The following is a 26722-nucleotide window of genomic DNA, read 5'->3' on the forward strand; positions in this document are numbered from 1 at the left end:
GGAATACAGTTTCTCCCCAAAGTAACATTTCTACATAGCTACAACCAACCCTTGATTGTTTACCTTCGTGGCAGGGTACATTTAGATTGGTCTTTGGAATATTTTGAGTTCAAACTTTCACATGTTATAAATGCAAGCACACACATTTATTACCATTTAACAAATATTTCAGTATCCACTCTTTGCCAGGTATTAGAATAGTTTATGGAAACATGATGATAAACAAAGACAAATATTGGTTGAGTGACTACTACGTGTCAGGGACTTTACTCCTGATACATCAGTGAACAAAACAGCAAAATTCCTTATTTTCATAGACCCCACCTTCTGGAGGAGCACTGTCCAACAGAACTTCTGACATGGTAGAAATCTTCTATACCTGTGCTGTCCACTAGTTATTTGCTCTATGTGGCTATTGAACACTTGAAATGGGGCTCACATAACTAAGAAACTAAGTTTTAAATTTATTTAATTTTAATTACTTTAAGTGGGCTCCTATGACTAATATCTCCCATATAGGACAGCACAATTGTTGAGGACAGTACAGTACATACCCTCAATGTATACAAGGCAGGTCAGACAATGAACCCTCATTATAAGACAGGGCAGTAAGTGCTGTGGTAAGTGAGATTAAAAATCTGTGGAACCATATGGAGCTATTCCACCCAAGTGTTTTGTTTTAAGGAAGTCTTTTTAGAGAAATTCATGTCTGATGTATAACACCTTGTTTTAAAAATACATTGATTTTTTTAAAATCCCTGATATGTGGGAAAGTAACACAGTGGGAAATAGAGATGACCTCTAAATTGGATAAATAACAACCAGGGTAATCTGTATGATGGCAGAAATTAGATACTTTTTATGTTCTACTTTGAGATCATGAGTGATCTAACAATAAATTATGAATCTTTTCCACATTTATTAAAATATCTGTGACCTTATGTGTTCCATTAGCACATACACAGACCCATGCTATGTAATTCTGGATGAAACTGGAAATGACAAAAGGACCTTTTGATTTCCTTTTGGAACCCTAGTTTTAAATCACAGAATCCATTTTTAAAAGATGAAGTATTCCTCCCTAAATAACATCAGCATCAGTAAACTCTTTTTTCCCCAAGCCTTGACAAATATATGTACCATTTGAGGGGTGATGGGCACTGAGGGGAGCACTTGATGGGATGAGCACTGAGTGTTATACTATATGGTGACAAATCAAACTCCAATAAAAAATATACAAAAAATTGAATAGAAATTTGAATTTGAATTAGAAAACAGTATATAAGGAATTGGTTATAAAATCAGCAAATTTTGAGTTCGGCCACAAAGAAGCAGCATCTGTAAACATAAACCCTCTTCCCACAGTGGCTGAGAAAAAAGTGTGATTGGCTGTCTAAAATTGCAGTTACTTTTCCCTTCCTTTCCAAGACATAGAGGTAGACTACATTTCTTTGGGTCTGGAATACATTTATACAAGGGGAACGCATTTAGGAGCACTGAGATTCAGCCACTCTTTCTGAAGAGGAAGAAGAAAGAGATGTTACTTACAGTACCACTGTTGATCTTGTGGATGCAAGTATCACGTGAGTTTGAGATTTCCCTCATTGCTTCCAGAGAATCCAACACAGTGGAATGTTATCTGCAGGCATCTTCAGGAATGAGGTTTTCTGATTGAGAACAAAAAGAGGGGGGGCGCTTAAAAGGAAGAAGGATAGAAGGACTTGGGGAGGGAGATATGGAGAGGAGAAAATTAGACAAGAATGAGAGGCCATTACAGGTCAGAGAATAGAGATCTAATCAGATTTTCTCTGGTGCTTCCCTTTTTTTTTTAACAGAAATAAATGGACAAGAGATAAAGCAAAATCCTCAATTCCTGCTTTCACAAGAAGTAGAGGATTTCACCATTTATTGCAATTCCTCAAGTACTTTAAATGGCTTACAGTGGTATATGCAGAGGCCTGGAGATGGTCCTGTTCTGATCAAATTATTTAAGGGTGGAGAAGTGAAGCAGAAAAGACTGACAGCTCAGCTTGGAGAGACTAGAAAGGACAGTTCCCTGCACAAGGCGGCCTCCCAGACTGCAGATGCAGGAACCTATTTCTGCGCAGGGAGCACAGTGCTCTCAGAGCACCTGTGACTTGTCCCCAAACTTTTGCTATAGAGTTCCAGGAGCAGCTCCTCTTTATCTCTCCTTACAGCAGGAGTCAGAGAAAGCTGAAGTCACAGTGTCTGTGAAAAATTAAGTGTTAAATAATAATAATAAAAATCTCCAGGCTCAAATGGCTTAATTGGAGAATTCTATTAAAAATTTGAAGAATTAGCATGAATTTTATAGGTTTTTTCCCAGAAAATAGAAAGTAATTCCTTACTCATTTTAAGAAGCTAGTGTTTCTCCAATACCAAAATCAGATAAAGACTTTATAGAAAAGAAAAGTGCAGAAAATTTCCCTCATGAATATAGGCACAACATTTCTTAACAAAATATTAGCAAGTAGAATTTATTAATATATAAAAAGAATAGTACCAAATGCAAATGGATTTTTTTCAGGGCTGCAAGTCTGTTTCAGTGTTTGGAAATTAATTGATGGAATCCACCACATTAACCGGCTAAAAAAGAAAATCACATAATCTCTGCAGAAAATTTTTTTGTCATAATTCAACACTCATCCACTGTAAAAATTCTGAGAAACATAGGAGTAATGGGGAACTTCCACAACAGCTAATAGAATGCTTACCAGTAAAATACTATATATTTTCACCCTAAGATCAGGAAAAAGGCAAGGATTTTCACCCTTGTCAGTTTCATTCCACTAATGCTAGATGGTCCAGCCAGTGCAATAAAGCAAGTACAGGTAAAGACAATAATATAGATCAGAAAAGATAAAATTTCCACTCTTTGTAGGTAACATGATTGTCTATGTAGAAAATTCCAATGTATATACAAAAAAAATCCTAAAACTATTCAGTAGGTTCAACAAATTAATGGGATACAGGATAAACATAAAGAAATCAAAGGAATTTCTATATACTAGCAGTAACATGTGGGCACATAATTAAAAATATAATAGCATTTACGATGTTTCAAAAGGACCCCAAACCCCTAGGTGTAAACCTAACAAAACATATATCAAAATTTTGTACTGAAAACTCCAAAACACTGATGAAGGAAATCAAAGAAGACCAATTTAGATAGATCCTGTGTTTGTAAATTAGAAGACTCACCATGGTAGATAATGTCAATTCTCCCCAAAATGATATATACATTTTATATAGTTCCTGTTGAAATCTATGCAGGGTTTTTTATAAACATATGCAAGACTATTCTTATAAATGTATATGAGAAGGTAGGATACTAGAATAGCTAGAACAATCTTGAGAAAAGAGGAATAAAGTGGGAGCAATTAGTCTACGTGGCTTCAAGCTGTAGCTACAATAATCAAGATGTGTTATTGGTGCAAAGACAAATGTTAAAACAAGAGAACCCATAAACAGACCCACACAAATATACCCAACTGAATTTTTTTCTTTTACAAAAGTGCCAAAGAAAGTCAATGGAGGAAAGATAAACTTTTCAATCCACGAAGCAAGTGGATTGAAAGAAAAAAGCAATAAAAATGAAACTTGATTTAAGACTCACACTTCATAAAAACAAAGTTAATAAAATCAACTAAAGTGCATCACAAATTTAAAGAGTTGAATTTTAAAACTTAGAAAAAATATGACAAAATTTTCGATACGAAAGTGTGAGCCAAGAGTTCTTAGATTTTACACCAAAAACACAGTCCATACAAGTTTAAAAAGAGAGAGAGAGGAAGATTTTTTGCCCTGCAGAAGACCCTTTTAAAAGGATAAAAAGACAAGAAGCTCCAGACTGAGAAAAACGATTTGCAAATCATATATCCCTCAAAAGACTAGTATCTAGAATATATAGAATTCTCAAAGCTAAACAGTATATAAAGCTAATAATCCAATCAGAACGTGGACACAGAAATATTTTACTAAAAAAATATACAGATGACAAATAAGCACAAAAAAATATATTCAACATTTTTAGCCATTAAAGAAATGCAAAGTGAAGTCACAAGGAGATACCACTACATACCTATCAGAATGCCTAAAATAAAATTCGCAACAACTGTCTTTCCAGAAACAAAAGTTCTTGTCATTCTTTTAAATTATTTTGCCATATTCGTGGGTGTACAGTGATATGGCATTGTGGATTTAACTTATAGAATGTTGATGAGTAATGATGTTGAGCACATATTCCTCAGCTTGTTGGACATTTGGATTATTTCTTTTGATAAATGTCACTTTATATCATTTGCCATGTTTCTTGGGTTGTGGGTTATTTATTTTATTTCTACTATTTAAAAATTTGTAGGTAAAAAAAATTAAATAAATAAAAAAATAAAAATTTGTAGGTGAGTTTATGTTTACTGTATTCAAGTTCTTTATCAGATAAATCTAGCACAAATATTTTAGCTTAGTCTGTAACTTGCTTTTTAATTCTCTTATTGGTGTATTTGGGGAACATAAAGCATAATTTTTAAGAAGTGGAATTTTATTATTTATTCTTTTACGCTTAGTTTTTTTTTGTGTGTACTTTCAAAGAAATCTCTACCCACTCCCAACATTATAAAGGAATTCTGTTTTCTTTAAGAAGCTTTATAGTTTCACCTAACACATTTAGATCTCTTATTCATTTAGAATTAACTTTCTTTTATTGGTGTAAGGGATAGGTCAGGAGACTTTTAAAAAACACAAGTAGGCAATTGTTTCAGCACTTATCCTACATAGACCATCCTTTCCTCCATTGAATTATATAGTACTAGCTTAAAAATAAAACTATCAGTTATTTTACCAGCAAAAAAATGGGTTTATTCAGAAATAGCAGAGAATTGCAATTTGGGACAATCAAACTATGGGAAAAACGATAGGCAAGTCTGCAAAACAAATGAAAGGAATTCTCTTTTATAGAGAAAAGTGGGAAGTTGAGACGGTTGTTATTTAAAAAAAAAAAAAGGCTTTTGAAGGAAATGGGAGTTTGAAGTATAACAGTTCTCATTGGCTGCGATATGACTATGTCCCATTGCCTAGGCTGTTCCTGGGCAAGGAGGAAAGTTTTTCTTCTGCCAGGATAGTAAATAGTATCTAGGTGCAACTGACTACAAGAAGTTGGGTATCTACTGCCAATCTTCCTAACTCTATTTTGGTGAGGTTACCTTAATTAATTTTCACAACAGGCATCCTTGGAGAAAATCAATTGACAGTGTATGTGTATGGGGCTATTTTTAGACATGATTCTGTTTTTTCGCCTCTTTATTTTATCCTCATACCAATTGACCATTCTGTCTTAATTACTAAGGTTTCATATAAGTTTTGAAATCTTGGAAATGCAAGTCAAATTTCTCTCTCTCTTTTTTTTTCAAAGCTTATTCTAGATCTTCTATGTAAGTTTTGGAATTAGCTTCTCAACTTTCACCACAAAAGATTGTGGGTTATTTGATTGGGACTGTGTTGAAATTATGAATAAATGTGGAGCATTTGACATCTTAAAATAGAGTCTTCAGATTTGCATGGTATCCTCTTCACTTAGGTAGTTTCTCTCTAATTCTCTTTATTATAATGGGTTGTAGTTTTAATTCAAGAGGATTTGCAAAACTTCATTAAATTCATTCCTAGGTAATTGATAAATACTATTCTAACTTTATTTTCTAACACTTGTAGCTGGAATCCAGAAATAAGGTTGACTTTTGTGTTTAGTGGCTTTCTTTAATTCAACTCCTAGTTCTAGTTCTTATGGTTTGTTGATTCTTTTGTATATTCTACATACACAAATGTGTCATCTATGAGTAAAAGTGGTTTTTCTGCTCCCTTTCCAAACTTAGTACATTTTATCTCCTTCTCCTGACTTGATGCCAGGATCTCCAGCTTGATAGTAAATAGAAGTGTGATAGTGTACCTCTTTATCTTGTTCCTGATAAAAGGGAATAATATTGACTTTGGGCATTTTCATAGATACCCTTTATCAAAATCAGGAATGTCTCTTTTATTTTTTTTAATTTATTTTTTATTGGTGTTCAATTTACCAACATACAGAATAACCCCCAGTGCCCGTCACCCATTCACTCCCACTCCCCGCCCTCCTCCCCTTCTACCCCCCCCAGTTCGTTTCCCAGAGTTAGCAGTCTTTACGTTCTGTCTCCCTTTCTGATATTTCCCACACATTTCTTCTCCCTTCCCTTATATTCCCTTTCACTATTATTTATATTCCCCAAATGAATGAGAACATATAATGTTTGTCCTTCTCTGACTGACTTACTTCACTCAGCATAATACCCTCCAGTTCCATCCACGTTGAAGCAAATGGTGGGTATTTGTCATTAGGAATGTCTCTTTTAATTCTGGACTGTTGAGGGTACTCGGTATGCAAAGTTGTTAGTTAGCATTTATCAAGCTCTACTGCTTTTCTGAAAGTAAATGAAGTACAGTATTTAACAAGCTGTACACTTATGATATAGTTACACTTTCTTGTGTGTTTTTTATACTCCAATAAGAACTTTAAAATGATACAAGGGCTTCACATTAAATATAAGGTGATATGCAAACTAAAATTAACATTTCAGGTGTTTTCATTCTAGTTTTCTTTTTTGTGCCTGAATATTTGAGTAAGAACACATTTGTTAACCAAACATAACTTCAACTACAGGTAAGCTGTGGCCTTCTATTAAAAGGCCAGAGATCAGAAATGTAACAATGGTCTCTTTCCTCTATCTGAAATGCAAGCATGGGACTTTTGATTCGTGATATGTAGTACCAAGGAACTTAGTTGTTGATATTTTGGATTAGTTAGAAAAAGTAGAAAAGCCTATTGAATAGGAAAGGACAATAAATCTCACAGAATACTTAGATCTTATTGATCAGAACAGAGTATGTGGCAACCTCAAGCTGCAAAGGTCTGGCAAAGATATGTTTTTATCTAAGAATATTGTTAACTCAAAGAACATCAAGGTTCTGTTAGTAAGGATGAAGAAGTAAATTTACTACTTGTAGAGGACAAGCAAAACCTGCCATAACCTTAAAGGACCCCCATGGCATTGTGGCATATTATGTGTGAATACAATTTATCAGCCAACATCTTTGCCATAATTAATGGTACCCTAGAATCTAGTACATGGCTCCAGTTTGTTATGATAGTGTGTAAGGGAGTTGAGCCAGTCTTTGGATTTGACGGGATATTGAAATGGAAGAGGGAGAAATGTGTTGATTGAAGGTGTCTATAAGAGAGCTTTGGAATTATTGCCTTTAGACTTCACGTTAAATAGGAAGCAAGAGAAGATAAGAGAGGAATGGTGTTCAGAAAGGAGGAGAGTCAGACACTTAACAACAGGAATAGATAGGAAAAAAAAGATTCTTAGTTAACCAGAATAGACATCCCAAAGTCTCCTCACACATTACAGCTTCTATTGCAGAGATCTAAGCAATTATCTATAGGCAATGAGTGCAGTGATAGCAGAACCTCGGGGATTGTGCTCCAACTATGCCCTCTGCCACATGGGTTTTAAAGGTGAAATAGACATCCTTTCCTCTAGTACTTTTATCTATAAGTAGAAGCAGATGCAGATTTTGGAATGGGATGAAACGCAATGTATGAGAGCTGATTCATCTAGATAGCCAGAATTTACTGATTTTTTGGTATCAGTCAGGAGACTTAAGTGCCAGCTAATCTTATTGTGGCCCCAATTCTCTGTATGAGGACCTTGCATGAGCATTTTCAGTCCTCCCTGTGACTGACTTCTTCCAGAGAGGAGTGACTCCCCAAAGAATTTTACCCTGTTTTATTTTCTAAGCTGACCTAACTGCCTCTTACCTTCCCATAAAAATCTTTCCACTGTGGCCGCTAAATCCCCATTCTGGCACCAACAGTCATCCAGTAGCCCCTGTAAAAAGTACTTCCACATGCCTTAACCAAACATGACTCTCTTGTGGTTGCTCCTTATTCTCTCTCATCTAAAATACCTCAGATTTAGAGAGAACCACATTCTCTTTACTACAATCCACAAAACCCAGACCATTGTCTCTGAACCTTTCACCCCTACATTTCCCACTTCTTTTTGCACTAGCATCTTTATCAGTGCTAGATACTCTTCCTTATATATTGAAGGCTAGAACACAGTTAGGAGGATGCCAGTGTATTCTAAAATAGCACATGACTTAAGTGTCCACACAGACCATTTGGAGAGAAACCCTGAACTCATTAATGGTAAAGACTGTTAATTAAAATTCCCTTTAGGGGGATCTCTGGGTGGCTCAGTGGTTTAGCGCCTGCCTTCTGCCCAGGGAGTGATCCTGGAGTCCCGGGATTGAGTTCTGGGATCGAGTCCCACATCCGGCTCCCTGCATGGAGCCTGCCTCTCCCTCTGCCTGTGTCTCTGCCTCTCTCTCTCTGTGTCTCTCATGAATGAGTAAATAAAATCTTTAAAAAAATAGAATCCTCTTTAGCTAGTAATTCCTTTGGCCACAATCCAGAAATAGCCCATGATAATTCTCCAGTTAGATACTGCTCCATTGGTGAAATCTTATATCCAATCTAAAACCTCACATGATTAGATTCAGCCACATACACTGGCTTGTTCTTTGACTATATATAACCATTTAGTTCTTGGATCCCTTTCATCTTATTTCTCAAAGTTTTTTTTTTTTAGAAAGAAAGTGTGAGTGGGACAGTGATGTCCCACACTGATCTTGTGACCCTGAGATCAGAAATCAAGAGTCATCCTGATTAAATCCTAATAGTTCATTTTTGCTTTTGTTTCCCTTGCCTTCATAGATGTATCTTGCAAGAAGTTGCTGTGGCCAAGTTCAAAAAGGGTGTTGCCTGTGTTCTCCTCTAGGATTTTGATGGATTCTTGTCTCACATTTAGATCTTTCATCCATTTTGAGTTTATCTTTGCGTATGGTGTAAGAGAATGGTCTAGCTTCATTCTTCTGCACATGGCTGTCTAATTTTCCCAGCACCATTTATTGAAGAGACTGTCTTTTTTCCAGTGGATATTCTTTCCTGCTTTGTTGAATATTAGTTGATCATAGAGTTGAGGGTCCATTTCTGGGTTCTCGATTCTGTTCCATTGATCTGTGAGTCTGTTTTTGTGTTAGTACCACACCGTCTTGATGACCACAGCTTTGTAGTACAACTTGAGATCCAGCATTGTGATGCCCCCGGCTCTGGTTTTCTTTTTCAATATTCCCCTGGCTATTCAGGGTCTTTTCTGGTTCCACACAAATCCTAATATTATATGTTCCAACTCTGTGAAGAAAGTCCATGGTATTTTGATAGGTATTGCATTGAATGTGTAAATTGCCCTGGGTAACATAGACAGGATTATAAGGGAAAGGAGGGGAAATGAATGGGAGAAATTAGAGAGGGTGACAAAACATGAGAGACTCCTAACTCTGGGAAATGAATGAAGGGTAGTGGAAAGGGAGATGGGTGGGGGGATGGGGTAACTGGGTGACAGGCACTGAGGAAGGCACTTGATGGGATAAGCATTGGGTGTTATACTATATGTTGGCAAATCGAACTTCAATAAAAAATAAATAAATTAAAATAAATAAATAAATAGAAATCAAGAGTCAGACACTTAACTGACTGAGCTCCTGAAGTATCCCCTATTTTTTATCTTCTTATCTATAACACCTGAATTCCATGGTCGTACTTCAATCAACCTTTAGTCATTAACCCAATTATTGCCTCAATTCTGTGTTCTATCAGTGCCCTTATTAATTTCTAATTAGAGATCAATATCTGCCCTCTTATAATATATACTTTGTCTGATAAGCAGAGTTCAATACAACCACACAAGTGTACAGACTAGTGTCATCAAAACATGCTGTCATCTTTAATACTAACGAGGCCCCCAGTGTTGCCAGGAAAGTATTCTTTTTCTCTATAATCATCTCCCACTGTTATTTCCTATAGTGACTATTTCAAAATTTCTCACAATCCCCAGACTTTTTAACCCAGAACTTCCTCCATTAACTTTCTTGGGAGGCACTTCATTCGGTGTATAAGACCGATCAAGATGCTATTAGAAGTTAATAGATGTTTCAACTTTCTACCTTCATACTCTAAAAAATTGCTGAAATCTAAACCAATCCTGTCCTCCTTTATTCCTATAAAACTAGAAATAACTCTTTCCCCTCTTACCAAAACTTGGTCCTTCTACCTATGGTCCATATTCCAGCCTTATCTGTCTCCTCAGATTTTTAACCCATTGCCTTTAGTTCCTTTCCAAAAGCATGTAAATATATCCTAATCTTTAAAAGCCCAGTTATCACTTCAACATCTTCCTCTGGTTAACGCCATGTCTCTTTTCTATCCATCAGAGTTCAGTATCTGGCAAGACAGTCCTATATTCAAATCTCCTATGTCCTTGTCTTATCTCCAGGCTTCATCCCACTGCAGTTTAGCTTCTGCTGAAAAGGGCCAAAATATGATCATTGCGCTGTTAAAAATCAGTGGACACTTTTCATTCATCACCTTATTCATAGACATTTCTTCAGCATTGCTCTGTTGGACATTCCTTTGTTCTTGAAACTCCTTTTCCCTTCTCTTTCTAGACACCAGTCATTTCTGATTTTCCACTTATCTCTCTGGGCTACCCTTTAATGTTTCCTTGGTACTATTTCTCACTGCTCATCTCTTCAGTGTTTGGGTTCCTTGGGAGATTTCCCTTAGTTCCTATTCTTCTCTGGGTTTTTCTCTGAGTGCTTGTCTTGGTGAAATTATATCTACCCTTAAAGAGTAATTCCATATCACAGGTAATATGGTGGATGAGTAGCTGGGCTTGGAGTATAATGGATTAGATTCAAATTCTTATGTTGTCCTTGGACAAATTATTTAACTTCATAAGGATTTGATTTCCCTTCACTAAATGAGATAATGTCTGCTCTTCAGTACTATAATAGTAAACTGTCAGTGTTTAATAATATGGATTCCCGAATCCTGCTAATGGGACAAATTCTCATTGTCACTAACTAACTTCCTTCCACATTTCAGTTTCCTCATTTATAAAATGAGGATGGCAATACTATTTACTTCATATAATTAAATAATAGTGCTTAACTCATAAGATTAAAACAACCTCTTGATAATCAGAATCTTGAAAACACTCTCATCAGATTATAATACTAAGAAATTCAAGCCTAGATAGGAGCAGGAAAAAGAAGAGGCACCAAAACTTTGACTCCATTTATTTCTATATTTGACCCACAGAGGGCAATGTTATGTAAGCTGGAAAAGCCTCTTCTATTAAAATTTCTACCTCACTCCTGTGAGCTCCTAACGTACAGCTCACTGAGGTGCACTTTCAGAGTAGGCTCAACACCAGGAGCAGTCATTATCAAGGAAGCATCTTTTACTAACGGCCTCTAGAACTTGCCTTTATTTTTTTTAAGATTTTAATTTTTATTTGAGAGAGAATTGAGAAAAAGCATAAGCAGGAAAGAGGGACAGAGGGAGAGGGAAAAGCAGCCCCCCCTCCACTGATCAAGTCCCAAAAATGGGGCTCAATCCTAGGACCCTGAGATCATGACCTGAGGAAAAAGTAGACACCTAACCGACTGACCCACCCAGATGCTCCAGCTAGAACTTGCCTTTAAATGGGGGGATTTGTGGAATCTCAGATTTTTCCAGTTTACAAGGACTCAGCGCAGTCTAGCACACTCTTTCTTAGTCCTCGGGGAGATTTTCCAGAACATAGCTATCAGCTTCCTCACTGCCTAGCTATGTTCTCAATGACAATTCTGCTATTAAGAATGCTCTTCACAATGAGCAGTAAGTAACAAGTATTTTATGTTCCTGCCTCCATATCAGAAATGTTGTTCTGATTGGAATCTGAATGGAGACACTGTCTCATTTTAAGTAGGTCTGTCCTGTTCTCACTGACTCAGCTTCAATGTTTCAGGAGGAAGCAGAGCCCAGCCAGTGATTCAACTTGATTCCCCATATGTTGGTCTCTGAAGAAGCCCTTCTGGAGCTGAGATGCAACTGTTCCTTTAGGGCAACTCCTCCTCTTATCTGGTACATGCAGTACTCCAACCAAGGCCTCCAGCTCTGCTGAAGTACATATCAGGGGGACACCCTGTTAAAGGAATCAAAGGTTTTGAGGCTGAATTTACAAAGAATGAAACCTCCTTCCACCAGGGGAAATCCCCAAACCTTTGGAGCAACGTCTTGACCCTCTAGAATTCAGTAACCCCAAGTAGAAGGAGAGTATCCATACAAGTCTCTCTGTTTCTAGGACTTGTCTATGTGACCCAGTTGTTAAAGAAGAAACACATTGAAATTGCTATTCATCTTCAGGAGCCTAGCACTCTCTGGAGCTCTCTTCCTCCATCCCACTCATTCCTATCAAATTAGAGAGGTTTCTAAACACAAGTTGGACTGTGTCCTTGAGTCTCTGAAAACTGCAGTGTCTCAGGAAATTTGTGTGCAGCTCTCCCCACAGTCCTGGGCACTGTGTCACTCACAGCACAGAAGTATTTGGGTACATTGCTCCAAAGGGCTGGGGAAGAAAAAGAAACTGGCCAAGAGAGAAGAGCAGGTCTCCAGGTCCCAGAATAGTGGGGGTCAGGTCATTGCTTCTTGATAATTCTCTTAGAATTGCTAAACCCAGAATGGGAAGGTTATTTGGTGATTTTAGGAAGAGTTCTCAGCCTTATAAGAAATTTTTGGGTCTCCATAAGCCTGAAAGCAGAAGCCATCTATTTGGAATACCCCACTTAACAGAAACAGCTTACTGTACATTGGGTAATATTTTTAATATTTATGAATCCTCCCAAGAGGGTCATGTTTGTGTTTCTACTCTGAGAGCTTACTGACACCATTTATAGTTTGGGTGAATAATTATTGGCAAAGAGTGGAGCTTGTCTCTGATTATCTTCATAACCACACACACAATCCTATTTCTTGAAGTGTAAGATCTCAACAGCTCTACACCTAAAGCATCTTAGGTTTGAATACTTGGCCATCATTAGAAATGATGAATACCCACCATTTGCTTCAATGTGATAGAACTGGAGAGTATTATGCTGAGTGAGGTAAGTCGATCAGAGAAGGACAAACATTATATGGTCTCATTCATTTGGGGAATATAAAAAATAGTGAAAGGGAATAAAGGGGAAAGGAGAGAAAATGAGTGGGGGAATATCAGAGAGGGTGACAGAACATGAGAGACTCTTAACTCTGGGAAACAAACAAGGGGTAGTGGAAGGGGAGGTTGGTGGGGGGATGGGGTGACTGGGTGATAGACACTTGACGGGATGAGCACTGGGTGTTATACTATATGTTGGCAAATTGAACTCCAATAAAAAAAATACCACAAAAAAAATGAATACTTGGCCAGGACAAATGGAGAAGACCCTGAGGTCTGCAGCTAGGATCTTGTGGCTTTGCCTTAAATGTGGGCACTGAAGCTGTCAAAGACTTTCCCAACAGCCAAAGGGATGCAACATTGTCATGCTCACTTGGGATTACCCAGGGTTCCCTGCAAGAAAGGTATTAAAAAAGATGTAAATTCTATAGTGAGATTAAACATACACATCTTCTGCTGCCTTGCCAAGCAACAGGGAGCCAAGTTCTTGAACTCTGCCTGTCAAAGCTGGGAGAAAGGTTGAAGGTGCTATTTCTGTTTCTTTGTATACTTTCACAGGTATAAACAGAATCCCAGGAAGGACTGCCATCCCCCAGGAAGGAATGAAGAAGAAACTAGAGCTACCCTTACTAATCAGGAGATTCAGAGCTTCCTGAACATTTCAGTCTCCCAGACTCTGTTTTGTGTTCTCTGGCCACCTGCAGCCTGTCCCCAATCCTGCTGATGGAGTTATGACACCCAGTGTGGAGGCAGCAAACTTGTCTTCAACAAGTGTTTTTGAAAAAGCAACTCCAATGAATCAAATATTTTGAACAGTCTGAAAAACTGTGTCAAGATGCAAATATATAGATTTGATAATACAGCTATGCCTTAATATTGGATTTGTCAACTTCTCTTCCTCTGCATTAGCCATGTCAGTAACTTGGTCTATTCTCTCATGTATTTTTTTTTCTTGAATCCACCACGTTACTTCAATGCACATTTATTCTCCACAATGTACACAATGATTTAGGGCGGTTACTCTACCACTTTTTCAGCAGAGTTGTTCAAAAGTTGATCATGTATGGCCCTTGTTAAACCGCAGACTACAATTCAGTAGGACCTGTGAATCTGCATTTCTAACAAGCTCCCAGGTAATGCTGCTGGTCTGCCTACCCCTCATGGCAAGATTTACACTATCTGAGAGGTAGTATTCTAAGATAGTCAGGTTTGTGCATTCTTCAGCTGCACTGCCTAGATTTGAAGCCTGATTGCTATATGATCTTGTGGAGCTTAACTAACCTTTTCTACCTCAATATGCTCCTCAGTAAAAATAAGAATATTAGCTACCTCCCAGTGTTGTCAGTGGGATTAAATCAGTTGATTTGTATGAAGTGTTTAGAGGAGTTGATGGCACTACTAGTTTTATATATGGTTTATCAAGCTTACCAAATCAAAAGCACTTATGTTTTGACCCACCTGGATACTTTGTATACCAGTTGACTAAAAATGGAAAAGATTGGGGCACCGAGGTGGCTCAGTCGGTTAAGTGTCTGCCTTCGGCTTGGGTCATGATTTCAGCATCCTGGGATTGAGCCCTCTTCAGGCTCCTTACTCAGCAGAGAGCTTGCTTCTCTTGCTCCCTCTGCCCCTTTGCTCTGTGTATGCTTTCTCTCTCTTTCAAATAAATAAATAAAGTCTTATTTTTTAAGGGAAAAGGTAACTAATTGAGTCTTATGTACTTGTCTTATCTCTTCACATAACCCTTGTCACAGGCAAGACACAAAGTCTGGACGTTTTCACTTAAGATTGTGGTTAATGATGGTAACATGGGTAAGGACTCAGCTGGACCTTTCTTTATATCCTGTTGAGAAGAAATATGAGGAGTGAAAATGAGCTTCAGGGAATCATCTAAATAGGTTGATTGAAACACAGTCTGATTTATGTACATAATCTCAGCATATCCTCAAGACATACACATGGCATTAGTAATGTAAGCCTTATTCTACTGAATAGGAAACAATTACATGACTGGGTGAGGTAAATTGTTGTTATCTCACTGGTAAATGGCAGTGGTGCAGTATACATCTAAATGCCTGACTCCAACATCAAATCATTTAGTTAGAATTTATCCCTATTCCACCAAAAGATTTTGTATTAAATGTTTTTATAGTCAATGTTCTACTTGTTCTGATGAGTTCTAAGATCCCTTAGGAATTTTGTGGCACTGAAAAGACCACAGAATTGGCACCATGAATTCTGTTTCCCTCTAGCATCCCTCACTGGCACTAGTGGCTATCCAGGGGAGGACCATCCCTAGGTGCCAAAGGCTGTCACTTCTACACATCTTTAGGGACTCAGCGTTGTGTAACTCAGTGTTGGTAGTTCTTTTTCAGTTCTGAGAAATGGGGGAAATATCCGGGGGTCAACAGTTGACTCTGTTCCTCTCCGGCTCCAGAGGGCTATTCTATTTCTCTTGCTTCTTGCTTAGCACCCTGTCTGAGTGTAAAGGTAAGTGGGCAAGCTCCCCACAAGTGAATCTTTGTTTGGCTGCCTCTTTAAACCTTGAATAAAATCTCTCTCAATGGCCCAATTTTTGGCATAGTTATTACATCTCCTATGTTTGCCTGTCATGCTATTATAGATCTTTTCTTATATATTACTTTTAAAAATTGTTTTTGACAAGAATGCCTTTGGATGTGAGAACTTGGAAGGCAGAGACTGTTTTATTACATTTTATATCCCCAAACCTAGTACAGTGCCAAAAACTCTTTGTATTGCATGAATAATGAGTTGGAAACCAAGATCCTGGAGAAATGTCTTGCTCATTTAACTGGGAATGAAGTAGTGCTTTTTTTTTTTTTTTCAAATCTGTATTCTTTCTTGCTTACTGGCCTACATCCCTTGATCCATAACAGAACCAATTTACTTGCTTTGAGATTCGCAGACCACTGGCCCTGAGGAATGAAGGAACAGAACTTTCCCAGGCCACAGAGGGCAGCAAGTCTGTTTAAAGCTGACTCTGCTTTCTGATTAGCCTGGCAATTTTTTTAGCAAAATGTTTTTCCTTTTTTTAGATTACACAAATGATTTTGCTGACCTCCCTTTGTGTATCTGTGGAACTTGCCCTCCTTTGCAGAAAGAACAGAGTACTCCTGCACATCACAAAATAAGAACCTGATACCCTTGCACAACCCTCAGCACCAAGATAACCTTTACTGCTGCATCAAGTCTGCAGGTGATCAAGAAATGTAGCATACCACTCACTGCACTCCCTTTACTGAGTAACCTAAACCCTTTCCTTTAGGCCAGGTAGAAATCTCGAGTTGGCTTTTGGACAAATATCAGCCTTCTCCCCAGGTCGTGGGCCTCCTGAATAAAGTTCATATTCCTTTCCAATCAAAACACATCTCTTGAGTATTGGCTTTTTGAATAATGGGCAGCAGAACTTGAGGTTTGGTAACTACACTGAGAGAGATCATTGTGTTGTTTGAACATAACTAGCTTTTACTTTCTTTTTAACGGATGATTACAAGCAGATCTCTATAATGGGCACACAAACAAAAGAAACATTTCTTCAACAACTGACTAAAGTTGATAGTGATTCCATTTTACTTCAGAATATGAATAGTTGAATGGTGTGACTTAATTGTCAGATAGGGTGAATAATATAGCTCATGACAAAAGGGTGATAGAGTACTTAAAACTCAATAGTACTTAGCGGAGCATAAGATGGCAGAGAAGGAGCAAAAGCATTCCAGGATAGCCTTCACGCCAAACAAAATCTCATTATATTTGGATGCAAATAGTCACATGGCCAACACTGAAATCTTTACTAATGAGCATGAGAGTAGCTAAAACAACCATGATGCTATTTACCCGAGATTTCATGAGACTTGAACACATACTACATCCACATCACAATATCAACATACTTGAATCACTGTACTAATGTGCGCAAACACTTTTACACATTCATTCAACAATTTGTTAACTATGTATTGACATTTTTCTCCCTAGTAATTGCTGGGGCCATAAAAATGAAAATGACATAATTCCTTTGTCAAGGAACTTATTGGGGAATCCAACAAATGCAAACACAATACAATGTGTTGAAGACTATGCTGATCATAAATCAAGGACTTAATGGCAGAGTAATGCAGTAGGATATCAGAAAAGTGTTCTTAATTAAATAATATACAGCAGAGTTATTCATCTTTAATTTGGTAAAAACAGGTTTATGACTGGGTGCTTACCCATACCATATGACCCAGAAAATTTACTTTGAGTTTCATACACAACACAACACACACGCATATACCTACAAATACGGTTCATAGACACAGTCTGCTCAACATGCTTGTTGAGGATACCAGAAATTATAAGATGATATTTCCTTTACCTTTTGTTAGTCTGCTGAAAGTGATCAATTCTTAAAAGGATGTATTTTCCATTTTTGAAAAAGGTCATTAGACTCTACTTAAATCTGGATTTTTGTGCATACCAAATGAAATTGGGAGAAATGGAAGCATTACTGAAAGTAAATGACTTTCCTGTCTCTCCACAGGAGGGTACTATTTCAAAAGGCAAAATCCTTCTCAGACTCAAAGCAGGGTTTCAGGTTAGAGGAAGAAGAGGGTGGAGGCTAAATGATTGATTCAGTTGGCTGCTACACAGAGATCTCTGCCTCTTTATCCAGATCAAAGTGAGTGGCAAGCTAGGCACTCTAGCTCAAAAAAGCCTCCTTCAGGAGGGAATCTTTCACAGGCAGCTGAAGACTGTGACCACGGCCATCCTGTGACAGACAAGAAGAGATGCTCCTGAAATTCTCAGTACTGATCCTTTGGACTCAATTGGCATTTGAGTTTGAGAAGTTCCCAATGATATCAACTGAAAATCCAATGGGAAAATTAAAGGAAGAAAGGGAAAGAGTGAAGGAAGGAGGAGGGGGATAGGAGCAAGGAAAAATCATATCGGGCTGAGAAAGAGGCCCCGTTCCCTTCCCCAGTGCCCACTGCTTTGGTTTTAAACAGGGGAGAGCACCCAGCTGCTGCAGCAGAGTCCTCGCTCTCTAAGCATCCAGGAGGGAGAAAATTTTACTACGTACTGCAACTTCACGAGCACTTTCCCCAGCTTTCAGTGGTACAGACAGAAGCCTGGGGCAGGTCCAGTCCACTTGATGACATTATCTAAGGGAGGAGAAGTGAAGAAGCAGAAGAGTCTAACAGCTCTGTTTGGTGAGGCAAGAAAAGACAGCTCCCTGCTTATCATTGCAGCCCAGCCTGGAGATGCTGCCATCTACTTCTGCGCAGGGTCATAGTGCTATTAGGGCACCTGCGGCCTACACCTGAACCCTGCCACAGGCTCTGTCAAACAGCTGCGGTGTTCCCTGGCTCCTCCTCACTCATCTCTTGGCATGAACAGTGGTAACAATCTCAGCCTCTCATGGAACCATCTCTGCTGCCTTTCCAGATATTTCCCACATACACTGGAGAACAAGATTCCTCTGTTGTAAGATGAACTTCTGGAATTGTAGCACACCATTTGAACCAGTAAAAATATGTGTCTACAACTCCTGAGGTAGGCAGTGGGGGAGAAAGAAGGGAATCGATATAGAGGGACAAATGGAAGATACCAGCCAGAGTGCATCCTAATTCCAAAGAGTCATTCCATTTTCCTAAAGACCAAGCCAGGACTGGTTGGTACAAGGGAACAGAAGTGAATGATTTTATAGCTTTATTCTAGTAGAGTTGATGAAATTACAACCTACCCAGTCTATTAAACTGGAATAAAAGGCAGAGGTATAAGTACTTTTTTGGGCAGAAAAATGCCTACTGTGTACTCTGGTAACACCCAACTGTATTCCAAAGTAATATCTCCATTTGGTGGTTCTGAACATTTCAACACTAACTACCATTGCCTGTATTTACACAGGATTTGCTTGGAGATTATCAGACTTTGAATGGCAGATATCAATAATTTCAAGTTTCCAAGGCTGAGGAAGATAGAATTTTTTTGGTTTTTAAAAAAATATTTTATTTGACATACATTATACTACTTTCCAGCATACAACATAGTGATTCCACAAGTCTATTATACAGTATGCTATGATCACCACTAGTGTAACTACCATCTGCCACCATACAATGCTATTGAGATATCATTGACCATATTCTCTACTCTATGCCTTTTATTCCCGTGCTGTATTTATTCCATAATTGATAGTCTGTATCTCCTGCTCCCCTTCCCCTTTTTTGCCCATCCCCCACTATCTCCCCTCTGGAAACCATCAGTTTGTTCTGAAGAAGATAGAAGTTGACAGTTCCCTCCACCTATCAAGCCTTCCACTGGCCCACTTTTATACTTGAAAAACTCCTATTTGTCTCCAAAGCGAGATGATATTATGCAAAGTACATGGCTTTCAGAGTCACAAAAACCAGGTTCAACTCCTGTGTCCAATTTTCTAGCTCTATATCCTTAGGCAATTTTTCATCTTCATCCAAGCTTCCTATTAACACATGAACTACCTGTCTTTTGACTTGCTGTGAATTAAATGAGATAAAATAAGAAAGTTATATGAAGTCCCAAGTGCAACATATGTACTCAACAAAATTCCCTATAAATAATATGGCTATCAATGCCTCCAAGGAAACGTTATCCCTACTGTGAAATTTTTACTGACTTCTCAAGGAGGAAAGGCTTCACCTCCACCTAATATTCTGAATCCCCACCTTAATGGTCAGGAGGCAGACACTGCAAGTTGCCAACCTAATCATCATTCTCTTCTGCCTCCTTATTAGCAGAACCTTCAGTGTTGGTTTTGGTTGACTATCTCCCCATCTTAAAAGAAAAACAACAAAGGGTGCCTGGATGGATCCGTTTATTAAGCGTCAGACTCTTGTTTTCTGCTCAGGACATGATCTCAGGTTTGGATCTGACCCACCCTCAGTAGGGAATCTGCTTTGCTCCCTCTCCCCCTGCCCCTCACTCTGCTTTCACACACTCTCTCTCTGTCTCACTCACTTTCTCAAATAAATAAAAAAAAATCTTTAAAAACAAACAAACCCACACTATGTTTCACATCCTTTTTTACAACTAAAAGTTGTACACAGCATACTTCTGACCAATGAGATAAAATCAGAAACCTGCCAGTAGTTTCCTATAATGTTTTTGGGCTCCTGGTACAGGACCACATTTTCCTGTCCCTCCCAACTATTTTCTTCCTGCAACACCGAAGTGCTAACTTGACCACAAAGGCATCAGTCCCTTCCCCAATTCCACATTCGTCCTTTTGACCCCCAAGCAAATCCCTCCCCCAGATTTCTTTGTGCATGAAAATTGAAAATGTTTAATAAACCATTGTTTGGTTGATTTTTTTTTTACTTGTAGCTAAACTGTAGCAGGATTGACATAAAATTGTTCTGTGATTTTTCTGAGTTCATGTGAAAGAAAAAAGATTCAAAAAAAGTGCTATGTTTATACAAAGAAGGCACCTGCATTTATATTGATTATATGTACTTCTTGAAGTATTAATGTTCCTATAATTTTTATTAAGAAAAAAACCTTCATCTTCCAGGCTAAGAGACCTCATTTAAAAATTTCCATCAGGGACACCTGGGTGGCTCAATGGTTGAGTGTCTGCCTTTGACTCAGGGTGTGATCCCAGGGTCCGGGATCAAGTACCACATCAGGCTTCTGCAGAGAGCTGCTTCTCCTCTGCCTAAGTCTCTACTTCTCTCTCTCTGTGTCTCTCATGAATAAATAAATATAATCTTTAAAAAAATTTCCATCAATTTCTTATACTCATGGGAAACTATGGAATTCAGTTTCTCATTTGGCCTTTAAACCAGAGACAGTATTGATTTCCATGCAACTAATTAATAACCATAGTCTTACATTTTTGTCATTTTTAAATTCCAAAGGTTATTATTTTTTTGTTTTTAATTCCGTATTACTCCCATAACCTATTCCAAAGGCATTCCCTGAAAGTCTTATCATATTGAACTTCATTTTGAAGATTGTAAGGGCAAGTATAAATTAAAGTTAAAAAAAAATAAATTTGAATTCTTCCTGGTATGAAAAGGGAAAGGCACTCTCCCCCTCCCTTTTCTTGAAGCATTTACTTTAGAAAGCTTGCAATTTTGAATTCTTTCTCTGTCCCATTGAGATGTATAAATCTTATAAAAAGCTGAATAAGTCTCTTGCCAGTTTTACAGTTCAGGAATGTTTTTCTCAAGCACCTGGAATAATCTCTTTGAAATGGAATCATCAAGAAGAACCGCGCTTCTATCTCCCAGTTTCTGTGGGAGAGTAGGAGCCTGAACTCTAGCAGCAGCTTGCTCTACATTGCAAACTTGCCTCTGTCAAAAAAGATATGAGCAGCTTTTCTTTCAGATAAAGCAAACACAGAAGCCACCTCAATTACCAGGTAAACTAAGGGGGAACTATGACAAATGGCCCTGTCAAGTCTCTTACCTGAGGACTAGTTAGTGTTTATGCTGAGAAAATGCTTGTAATGGGTTGTATCTGCTGGGCAATATAAAGGGGCAAAATTTTCTCTCTGTTTTTGGCAATCTCTTTAATGGATTGCCTGTGGTAAGCATTACCTTCTGGCTTAATGATTCTTCAATAATAAAACTGCTTTCTTTCCTTTCTCCCTTTGTGGAGAGCTGTTGTGGACTGGCAGGAGATTTTGTTTTTATTGCCCCAGATGGCCTTGTGCCTTTCCATAGTCATGTTCTGAGACTGCTCTCTCCCTGAAAAGTGACCCAACATGGTGAAAAAAACAAGAGCTTCTCATCTGGCTCTATCACATAGTGGCTGTGTAATTTCAGGCATTTTATGTCAGCTTTGTGAGGATCAATTTCTTCACAAGTACCTTGGAAGTAAGCACAATACTTAACAGTGTCATCATTAGGATTAACAATGTTTTGTGAATTGTCTAGCACAAAGGATTAAGAACAAAAAAGCTTGAAAGTAGGAACCACAGCTTGGATCAGGTACACTCAAAACTTCATTTGTATTTCAGGATGTGTTTGGTACAGGGAATACAAAAAAGGCCTGTTCCTGCTTTCAAGGAACCCCTCTCATGGAGATGGAAGGCCATTTGCCTCTTACCACAGCTGTCATGCTTCCAGGGCCTGTAAACTGAGGAATCCTCTGCCCTGCCACCTCCATTCAGAGCAATCATTTCTAAGAGCACTTTGGCCATGCACTGTGCTCCAAGAGCATTCCAGAACATGCCCTAGATGCCAATGGCCACACTCAAAATCTCTGGGTTGGGGCCTCATCTCTGCTCCTAACCTGGTGTCAGCACTAGGTCAGTCCACGCTTAAACCTGAGAAAAGTGTATTTTGATGTATTGCTGAATAAAGAATGAAAATCCCTCAAACAAAAAGAGGGCTATTAATGTAGCCAAGGGCAGATGAGGAAGAAAAGGGAATATGTGGGAATTGTTAATAACACATGCAATCCTGCTTTCTTCTCATCCATTTTCATTTTTTTTTTAATCTCCAAATGCCTTGAGCACTGGGTGTTATGCTATTTGTTGGTAAATTGAACTCCAATAAAAAAAATCTCCAAATGCCGAAATGAAGCTGGAGATCAAAAACAAGATGATTTGTTTCATATTTCTGTAAATTTGGAGTTCCATAAATCCATATATTTTAGTATCAGGGACCAGTATGAGTCTCCATTTATTCATCTAGAAATTACCATGCCTATATCTCATGTAGGATCAGAAACTCAAGGATCAGAAAAATAAAAGCAAAGAAAGAGGCAAAGAAAGAAGAAATGAAGTACCTAGTGGCAGAAGTAGGCAGAGAAATAAAGGCTAAAAGAAAATGGCAGAGGATTGTTTGAAAGGAAAATCATTGTCTACACGAATTTCTCAACAGCAGCATCAGTAACATTTGGGGCCAGGCAATTTGGGGCGAGGGGCTTTTCTGTGCATCATAGATGTTTAATAGCATCCTTGGCTTCTACTCAATAGGTTCCAGTGGCATCCCCTCCCTTTCCCAGTTGTGACAATCAGAAATGTCTCCAGGCATTGCCAGATATCCCCTGGGGAGCAATAGTCCTGATTAAAAACTAATGATTTGTATGTTAAATTGATAAAGTAGAAACTTTCAGAAGATAGATGATAGAGAGAGAGAGAGATGATAGATACTTCAGGTATTATATATACATGTCCTAAAAGTTTTTGCTCTACCAATTTAATTTATAGACTATTTGACATTTACTTCCTCAGTCCTTTTCATGTATATATGAAGTGGATATACATATATATATGAAAAAGACTGAGGAAGTTAATATTTTTCTTTCTACTATTATGATATGTTTTTTATTTGTATACTGTGTTCATATCCTGGACTATTATTATATCATTTGACTTTAATAAATTCAACAAAACATTCCAGTATAATCCAGATATCTACCTTCCCAGGTGACTCTTCTATCAGAGAATACCCCAATTGATACTCACTCCTGTGCTCTGGGACTTAAAGTTTTGATAACATACATGCACAGATACATTTATAAATATATCTATGATGATCACATTTGTTTAGTAAAATCTTAGACATAATCTTAATGCGTATATGTAAATGGGTAGGAGAGTGGATGAGTGTATAGATAAAACAAAATTGCCATAAGTTGTTAATTGCTAAAATTGAATGATGGGTTCATTATATAATCCTCTCTGGTTTTTTTTCGCATGTTTAAAATATTTTCCATAAATTAAAAAAATTAAGTTACATATCTGTTGTGAATATGACGTAACAATAGAAACAATTAACACTGATCAATCTGTACTCACAGAAATAGAGCTATTATATGTGCTAAGTGAAAAAGAGCCAGTTAATAAACAATAAGCATGATATGGCTCCAAAAAAAAAGAAACAAATAAAATATATGGAATGTAAAAAATGGAAATTGGTTATGTATATCTGTATTATGTATGTATATTTATGTGTTTGTATATATAATTTATCTGTGAATATATATATATAGCAAGTCATTTACAACTGAGAAAATGTTTCTCAGCATAATCACATCTCAGGTTTTGGGTTGGTCAGTATCTCTTACTTATACTATAGAAACTATTTCTCTATTTCCCCTCTAAGCTACCATCTCTCCAATTTTCATACAAACTATTCTACATATCCTCAGAGTTTAAAGAAAAAAACTAGTCTTAAATGCTAAAAAGACAACTCCTCCATTATCCCTAACACACACGTGCATGCACACAGGCGCGCACACATGCAAACACTCTATAGTGTGTGGAAGGTGCACTAAGCCACCAGTAGGCGGGGCTTCCCACTACAAAGCTGAGTGACAGTGCTTAGGAGTGGCTGCTGCCAAATCTATGTCATGAAACTGATGGATTACAGAAACAAGTTAGCTCCAAATTCAAGATATCATGAATACCAATATTTAAAGGGACTTGACATCAAGGAGTGTCCATACACAACAAGAGTAAAGAACCATGCAGACACAAATAAGAGTCTTGCTGCACCTCCTCTGGATACAGATTTGCTGTGAGTTAAGGGCATCCCAGAGGGAACCTGAAGAAATTTCACAACTGAATTTGGGAAGAAGCAAGGCAAGGAAGGGGAGGTGGCGGAAGAAAGAGGACACAAGTCTCTTGGGCTGTGACCTCTACCATGAGGATGGAAGCTAGGGGAAAAAATTCTGCACTTGGAAACAGCTCGTCATTTTGCAGTGACCCTCACCTGTGCCTATTTTTTTTTCTTTCTCAACAGGGATAAGAGTACAGATGAAGGTGGAACAGAGTCCTGGTGTCCTGATCCTCCAAGAGGGGAGAAATGCCTCTATGATGTGTAATTACTCTATTGCCGTTACCAGTGTGCAGTGGTTCCAACAAAACCATGAAGGACACCTCACGTCCCTGTTGTACATCGTTTCTGGAATGAAGCAAAAAGGAAGACTAAAATTCACAGTTGATACTAAGGAGCGTAACAGCCATCTGTATATCACAGACTCCCAGCCTGGGGACTCAGTCACTTATTTCTGTGCTGTGGAGGCACAATGCTCTTCAGACACCTGCAGCCTGTACATGAAACCATAGCTGAAGACCTAACCCAACCCACAGAGTGAGAATAGGGGCCCAATATGATCAGAATTGCATGTCCATTGTCTTTCATGTCTCTGCATGAATCATCATGAAATGATTCATGCAGAAAGTATTTCTAAATGCACTACAACTCAACACTAAAGTGCAAACACATGCGTGGTTCATCCTGAGATCTCTGTGTCACTGGTGTTTCTAGGTAAATACTACAGATTGATCAACTCTCTCATATCTGATTCTCTTTAATGAACAGGAATGAGATGTCAACTTCAAGGTGGAGCAGAGCCTCCCTGCTTCATCTCTATGAGCAAGAAAGCACTAATCTCACTTATATCTCTTCTGCATCTTTCTAGCTTACATTGGTACAGACAGAACCCTGGAAAAAAGCTCCATGATCCCTTTTCTAATATATTTAAATGGGGAACAGAAAGAGAAGAAAAAAAACAAAGGACCACGATTAGTATGAAGGATATGAAGAGTTTTCTACATCCCAGACCAGAGACTCAGCCACCTACCTCCATGCTGTGGAGGCACAGAGCCTCCCACCTGAAGCCTAAATGTGTGGCTGCAGTCCCCACACCCAGCAACATGAGAGAGATGTTCATATGCTTTCATTTGCTTCTAATGTGATGTGGAGAAGTGCACACTTAGCCAAAGTGATTCCACTTTCAAAAAACTTGGAAATGCTGATGAATATAATCTAGTGGCCATCTCTGTCCTAAACTAAACTGTGCCTAACATCCTAATCCCTAAATCAGGGAACAGTGAATTAGCAAATCCAGTCAGAAGATCCCTCAACCCAGTTTTAATGCTTCTATTAAATGGGTATTTTCATCCCAAAAGCTGTTTTCTTCCCACCCTATATTATGCTCATCTATTAAAGGAAATCATAAGGTCAAACCTAAGACATAAGAAAGTGTCAAAGAAAGAGCAATGCTATGCTCTGTAATCCCTCTTTTTTGTTCCAACTTCTTATAGTCATTTAATTATTTGTTCTGTTCTATCTGTATAAGTAAATACTGTTATCAATAGTATCTTGACTTCCTTCTCTGTTATTATTTGGAAAGCCATTAAGAAAAAGCTAATTTCCAATGACAAGAGAACTCTATGTCATCTTGGGCGAGTGAGTCACCCTTTTTGTACCTCAGAATCCTCATCGAGGTGAGGACAGTGTTTCCCACTGCCATTACTCATACTTTCATACATTCAATCTTTGAGTAAGCATTTATTGAATTCCTATGAGATCCTGGATAGGGAGCTTTTGAATAAATGAGAGTTCCTTCCCTCCGTTGAACATACAGTTTAGTGAGGAGCACATTTTTGTGTTCATAAAGTTCCTGTAAACTAAGAGAAGAACTGAATTGGAAAAGAAAAGGATATCATGAAAACAAATAGAAGTCAGTCAGAGAAAGCTTTCTGGAGTACATGATGCACCAGCCTGAAACCTAAAAGTTTAATAGGAGATCATCAGGCTGGAGGACAGAAGAGGGTGGGAGAA

General features: G+C 38.1%; 1 long non-coding RNA gene across 1 annotated transcript; it reads left to right on the forward strand.

Moving 5' to 3' along the window:
* The first annotated feature begins 12498 nt into the window (after positions 1-12498).
* LOC144320010 (uncharacterized) lies at positions 12499-14016 on the forward strand. Its single transcript, XR_013385609.1, has 2 exons — positions 12499-13101; positions 13713-14016. It is a non-coding gene; the product is annotated as an uncharacterized LOC144320010 (long non-coding RNA).
* Positions 14017-26722: the final 12706 nt, after the last annotated feature.

Source organism: Canis aureus, chromosome 9 (genome assembly GCF_053574225.1).
Source record: "Canis aureus isolate CA01 chromosome 9, VMU_Caureus_v.1.0, whole genome shotgun sequence".
NCBI classification, from domain to species: Eukaryota; Metazoa; Chordata; class Mammalia; order Carnivora; family Canidae; genus Canis; species Canis aureus.